At 34.3% G+C, this 7,472-nt stretch overlaps 1 long non-coding RNA gene across 1 annotated transcript; it reads right to left on the reverse strand.

Annotated features, from left to right (window-relative positions):
* Positions 1–4,879: 4,879 nt before the first annotated feature.
* LOC149187754 (uncharacterized) lies at positions 4,880–5,591 on the reverse strand. Its single transcript, XR_016256214.1, has 3 exons — positions 5,470–5,591; positions 5,226–5,296; positions 4,880–5,045 (listed from the first exon to the last, which is right to left on the reverse strand). It is a non-coding gene; the product is annotated as an uncharacterized LOC149187754 (long non-coding RNA).
* Positions 5,592–7,472: the final 1,881 nt, after the last annotated feature.

Consider the following 7,472-nt stretch of genomic DNA (forward strand, 5'->3'; position numbering starts at 1 on the left):
TACTCTCTGAGACTTTTCATTCTGCTGGGATCAATGCGATAACTAAGTCAATCGGGAAATACCTGCAACGCATCTCGTCACAGTTTATTATTATGAAAAACCGTTAATTTACGATCTCTCTATTCCGTGTGGTTAAATGAAACAGTTTGCTATCATTAAAAAAATCCATTAATTTAATGAAGTTATTTCTACTATATGCGGTTAACTGCAAAATGAATTTAATACCTTGCTCTTAAATATTTGGAAGTTTTTTAATATAAAATTTTGTTAATATTTGAAAGTTTTTTTTAATATAAAATTTTGTGGTGTGTCTTAATAGCTGCAAATTCTGTCAACGCTCTTCCAATTCCTCTTTTGGGGAGCTGGTTTATAGTTGAATTATTCTGGGAAATATGCCATCGGCACAATTATATGGTTTTTATAATAGTTTAATTAAATTTCTGGGAAATATGCCATCGGCACAATTATATGGGTTTTATAATAGTTTAATTAAATTTCAACAGAGTGACATTATTAGGAATCCCTTATACTTATACATAATCATATTTTTACATGAACAACGAAAAAAAGAGGAGCACGTCACTTTAGTTCAATGTGATTCACACGTCACTTTAGTTCAATGTGATTCACATGGAACGGAGCAATAACATAGTTCCCCAATAACCAGGATGCGATAGTACGTGGACTATCGTAAATTGCTATTGGGAACTCCAAAACTCCAATGTTAGGTTTTTTTTGTTTCGATCTGGCGACGCTATAACAATCGTGGATCCTTTAACTTTCCCACTATTCTCTGTAATTGTTCAGGTCCAGACTATGGGAGTTCAGATTTTGGCAGTTCCAAAGGTCCTTTTCACTCTACTAATGGTTCTTGGGATGTAATAATGATGTGATAAAAGTCTTCCAAAAAGATTCCATTAAGATGGTTATAAATTTATTAAATTTATAACAAAATGATTATAAAATTAATAAATTTATAATAAAATATAATTAATATTTTCAGAATATCTCAAATATATTTATGAAAAGCAAAATTTATTTTATTTTTATAAAATTGTGGTTTGTTATAAACGAATTAAAAAAATACAAAATTGCTAACATCTTTTTGTTTCGTTTATTTTTATAAAATTATAACAGTGAATGAAAACAATACCCAATGCAAGCAATATATAATTAAAATATTTAATCATCATCAATGAAAGTTAATCTTAATTTCAGTAATAAAAACAAATTAGGAGTTGTAAATGTTGAATTACTATTGAAGAAAAACACAAGATCATAATATTGCCATATAAACCTCCATCAAATGTAAATGCTGCCCATTGTTCTGTATATCAGATATGAGTTACATTGACATGCAACTACAATCTTTGGATTGATGACTATCTAAAAAATACATATTTAAAATTAAAAAGTATATGGTCAATTTTACAACACCAAAAATTATAATTTAATGCTAGAATGAGAAATTAAACTGGTGACTTTATACGGACTTAATTTCAGATTTGAAATATTATTGAACTTGAAATATTATTGAATCTAGTTCATGCCCGTATAGGGTTCGAGCTATTATTACATCGCAAAAACGACAAGTGGAGTGGAAGGGACCTTTGGAACCACCTAAGTCTGAAAACAGCGCTGACCCTAACTATTATAAAGAAACATCACCAGATCAGAAAGAGCTTAGCATTGAAGTGTTGGGAATCGCAGATAGCCATTTCCGATAGTCCACATATTTAGGAGTGAAGTTATTATATGCAGCTTATATGCAGCCCTCGATAAGGAAGTTGTTCTAAAATGGTTGGTAGATTGAATGCTTTGTTTTCCCAAAAATACAAATATTTGATCGAAATTCAATAAATCACCCACACATGGAACGAACAATGGTTATACATAGAGTCGAATAAAGAAATCACAGGATGAATAATCTCGCCATTGCTTCAACAACCATCACCTAAGAAATTAGAGTCAGAGCATCAAGACGCGTAATCAAATCACATAGGAAACATGATACAAAGCGCTCTATATAAATAATGACTTACATTAAACAAACTTGTAGAAATAGTTGATTAGAGAGAGAAATTCGGTAGAAAGAAGTTAAGATGAATTCAAGAAAAAATAGTGTAGAAATAGTTTATTAGAGAGAAATTTGGCAGAAAGAAGTAGAGATACATTTAAGGAAAAAAAATAGGTGAAAATTGACGGAAACAATGAGTATTGATCAAGGGAAAATCGTAAACAACATAAAGGACTGCAAGTTAATTGCTTTCATTTTCAACAAATATTTTTTGTGCAATGATTCCTTTTGAACCAAACCAAGGGAATAACTATTTTTTATTCTTTCATTTATGTAAAAGGCATCTATCACAAGGAGAATCTAGATAAACGAACGTCATGCAGTAGCCGTTACAATGAAAACTTCGCTGGAGAAACGTGGGAATGGTTGTTTTTGATGCTTTCATCTATGAGAAAGGCTTCTATCACATGGAGAATCTAGATTAACCGACGTCGTGTAACAACCGTTACCATGAAAACATGGTTGGAGAAACGAATTAACCTTTCACTCTCATATATAATATATATACATGGAGGTACGACATGTAGTTGATCTACCATCCTAGGCATCAGAGGTATAGGTAGTTTCAACCATTCCAGTCGTTCCAGAACGGTTGCATAGTCAGTAAATAAAGGAGTTAAGTTCACATGGCAGGATCCAACGGCTTGGTCAGTTAAGCAACAAAGTCGGTTGATTGTTCAAGCTTCTATGGGATCCAACAAACAAAATCTTTTCAATAATCTAACAATTCATGAAAGGGTGCAGAACAATGCAGAGCAGCAGCCGAGGGGATTTTTTTCCCAGAGGAATTCCTTAGGCGCAAATAATTTATTTTCCTATAAAAAAACATTGCATGTTATTTTTGGAATATTGATAAAAAATGTTATAATTTCAATTCAATTGAAAACGGATTTCATCAACTATGGTCAATGATTTCATTTACATATGTTATTTAGTTGTAAGTAACACAACCATATTATATGTCATTTGGGATATAGAAATGACACCCAATATCAACCATATTAATAAATATGGTTGTGCTACTTTATAACATGGTAGAATTGTCATTTCATATATATTATAACTCAATTTTCGATAAAAGCTAATCATTATGATGAAGATATAACTGTAAGTTATCTTTTGAAGATTGATAAAGAAAAAAGTGTCACAATTTCAAAATTTTGCTAATTATTTGCTCGCCACCAATTAGATGAATAATTTATTTATGTTTGTACTAGAGGCACATTCCAAGGAGAACTCAGAGATTTTCAATTTCGGTATTATTCACTTATAGACATGTGATGACCCCGGAAAAATGTAAATGTTGAAATTTTACTGTAGTAAGAGATAGAGTTGAAAGATTGTTGTTCTTTTATTTTACAAAAAAAACTCTAATCATATTATCCTATTGATGAATTTAAAATATATTGGAAAATATACATTTCTTGAAATGTTGGCAGCCTCTGAAAGGAGGATTTGAAGAAGAAAATTAGTTATGAAAACTGACTGAAACTACCCTCCCAAACGGGGAAAAGTCCTGGGGAGAGAAAGGAGGAATTCTGTGCTGTAGGGACAGATAGAAGGATTCCAAAGGAGAAAAAAAAAAGGTTGGTTAAGTCTGGTAAGGACCAGATGACCAGGCACAAGGTGCATGTATCTTGTTGAGGGCTGTAGGACTGCAAGATAGCTCGGGGGGAGATTCGAGTTGGGTGGATAAGAGCAAATATGGATAACAGGTGAATTTCTGTAACGTATATTTACAACACTGGTGAACCAGGTACGTCACCAGGTACGTGTTAGCAATGAAGGGAAAATTAGTTCAGTTTTGACTGTTGACCACACTGCACATAAATTTACAGTAGCTAACAATGCAGACCCTTATAACATAAATTTCCTTTGATATCATATTGCTTTAGTATATTCGAATCAGGCAAATATTCCTATTTGAATGTCAAGTTATTTAAATGCTAGATATTTGTAAAAGAGATAGGTACATTAAAAGAACGACTGGACTATCTTAATTTCCTGTGGGAAGGAAAGCCAAAGACCTTAAACTACTTAGAGAACAGTCAGAGTTACGCTAACTAAATACCATTAAATAAATCATGTAATTATACATTGCGAGCAGAGTTCAGAGTTTAGAGTCTTAACGAGACTATGACTACAAGAGAAACCGTATAACCAGATAATTAGTCCATAAACCAACTGTTATCGAAAAAAGTAAACATTACGAAACTGTTTGCACAACAGTGAAATCAATTGTACATATCTGTAAACGATACTGAGAAGTAAACATTTTCGAAAACGAATGCAACCACTGGAGTTGCTTAACCGTGGCTATGAACACGGCAGCGTGGGTAACCACATGTATATACACACATTCGACAGATATTACTCATATGTATGCGCTGTAACAATTCAACAAACTTGTCATAGCTTACACTTAGCAACGGTAGGAACCATATGCTGGTAATGTAGTATTTCATAACTGCACGAGGAGGATATAAACCAAAGAATAGTAAAGAAAAAACCCACTAAAATGATAACATTATGCGATAAAGGCAGAACCGAAATTCCATACCGCTCACGGAGACAGACATAACAAATAACTATTTTCATATTGACAAAACGACATTATCAAGATGGGTATACTGCAACCGTCCAAGAAAGACCAGAAATAAACTAACAACAGAGCACATGGTAATTAAGAGCGAAGAATCGGAAGAGTAAAAATTTGGAATACATATGTTTAAAATCGAAATATGTATTCATTTGTCCAAATAAAAACATCCTTAACTAGCAAGGTCCAAACACAACGGCCAGTTCAACAACTGTCTCCACAAATACATATAGCAGTGACATAGAATGTCTAAAAACACAGGAAGGCAAAGATTGCCATCAAATCGAACAATCCGCTGCACGAAATTTAGGCGCAAGAGAAATCTGCCTGTTTCTCATAGCTCAACAGGGTAGGTCGAAACGTAAAGCCCTGAGAATAGGAAAACACATGCGAGACATGAGGATCTCCTCTGGAAATTCCCCGTCTGGAATATAACAGTTGAAAAAAAAACATATAAGAAAACACGTGGTAATATTTACAGCCGTTTCGGCACATCATGGACAGAGCAACCCTTAGACTTCGCACCGGTTAGAGGGTCGTTTTGCTTACCTGGTAGGAGACGGGTCGAGGCGTGGGCTCCGTCATCCCGCAAGCGGAAAGGGGCCTGTAACGAGCCTCACCTGCACACAACCATATCGGTAATTACCAGCCAGTGGGAGCTTACAAAACAGTAGCAACCTCATTTTAAATGCATGCAAGGCTTGTGCCGAATTTGTAGAAAGAAATGATAAGCTGTAGCAAATGACTGTGTCGAAAAGACTGAATCTAGTTAAAAGTAAACTGAGCGTAATACCTGTACAGAGCCCTTGAAGAACAAGCATAAGACCTCGGAGCTGTAGATGAAGCTCAGGGGCGGCGTTGAATGGAAAGCGAACCAGGTGATTGAAGGACCAGAGGGGTGCCAAGAGTCCTTCCCGTTCCAAATGAACCACGAGCAAGCTCTAATGGGTTTATGAAGACCTCAAAACCCTTAGACATTTCCCAGCCCTCCGATCTGAGCATTAGATCTCCACCGTTGGAGTAGTGCGGGAATCCAAGGCGTGAAGACCAAGGGTGCAAAAACCAACGAGTCACATGGCCAAGCGGGTGATCCAGGCCACCTATTGAAACACTGACCAGAAACTTAAATGCTGCCAACAACTCAACGCAAGGGCTATGGGTCGAACAAGGCATGTTTCCGATTGCCGCTCAATACACATGTCACCCATGCAGACAAGCGAACCTTAAGTCAATAATTGCATAGTCGTTAAACGTTTACCGTAGGTCCGATATATATATCACCACAGTACAGTTATGTATATGTTAAACCGCACAACAATGGTTACGGTAGAAGTTGGGTAAATATAATAAAGTTTACCATTTTTCAAAAAAAAATTATGTAATATACAGGGGTGTGACAAGACATGTAATGAATTGAACACTATTGCAGACTCTCTTTTCTCAGGTGACCTGCTCTATCTGGAGGAGTTTCTGGAGGGCGATGTACTGTTGTTGAAGTAGTTTAGTAGCTGAAATTTAATTTTATTGTGGGCGATGTACCGTTGTTGAAGTAGTTTAGTAGCTGATATTTAATTTTATTGTGGGCGATGGACCGTTGTTGAAGTAGTTTAGTAGCTGATATTTAAATTTATTGTTTCTGTGTCTGAACGATGGAACATTGTAAGATGTCATCTTTGGTCTTTTATTTTCCATTATATTCATTGATAAATTACGTAGCTTAGTCATGTTTGTATATACTGTCTAAAACAAAAAATGGTAGTAGTTATATATACTGTCTCAAACAAAGTGTTTTTGTTGGTTGTATGTAGAAATAAGGAATGTTTTTTCAAACTTGATCAAAGAAAAATTATAGTATTATTCAATAGGTATTTTATAAAGTTAATAAGGTCGTAGGTGGTTTAAAATGAAATTGGAAATCCTCTTGAGGAGTTTTTATTTTCACTGTCTATATTAAAATTGGGCTTGAGGAATTTTGATTTTTTAGGTAAATGGCTAGACAAGATTTGAAATGGAATTGGGCTTGAAAAATTTTAATTGTTACATAAATGGATGGACAAGATTTGATTTCAAGAAAATATTATTCTTCTCATGCATCATCCAATACATAATATTAGAAGTAGTTAAATAGTTTTTCAGTTACAAATAAAGAATAACAGGTATGAGTTTAATTTTTTTAATATTTTCAATATTAAATAATTTTTATTTAATTAATATCATGGTGTGGTCGATCTGTTCTTTCTCATCTACGTGGATCTTTGGGGCGATGGATAGTGGTCGATGTGTGCCAATTGATTGCAGATTATTTCGACACACTATCAACATAAATTTGATTAATGGACTTACTAATCAGAAGAAGGATTACGATCTGATGTATTTGTTTCTTGATCCATTCACTTAATCTCAGTCAGATAGCCTGGTTTAGTGAAGCTAAGCAATTTTTCTTTGCACTTATTCTGAATGGATTTTTTGAATAGAGTACAATGCTATCTAAGCATTATTCATTGTGTAATTTGAGGCTTGTTTTGATTTGCAGGATAATGGGGAGGAGGGTTGAAATAAGTCTAAGGATGTTGTTTACAAAGTCACAACTCGTCTCTCTATCACCAATTTTCTATGATTGAGGGTGAACGACATAGAGAAAATGGAAAATTTAAGGGCATTATTCTCCTTTTAGATAGATCCTTCTGCTTGAGATGATTAATACCACCTTTGTATATTTCACCTTGAGAAAGGTTGCAAACTAGGGGAGTACATTGATTTCTTTCGTCCATTTATATGAAGGAATATAACTCTCAA

The sequence above is a fragment of the Pinus tabuliformis genome, chromosome 3_1 (assembly GCF_031772625.1).
Source record: "Pinus tabuliformis cultivar Carrire ecotype Pingquan chromosome 3_1, CPIR1, whole genome shotgun sequence".
Lineage (NCBI taxonomy): Eukaryota > Viridiplantae > Streptophyta > Pinopsida > Pinales > Pinaceae > Pinus > Pinus tabuliformis.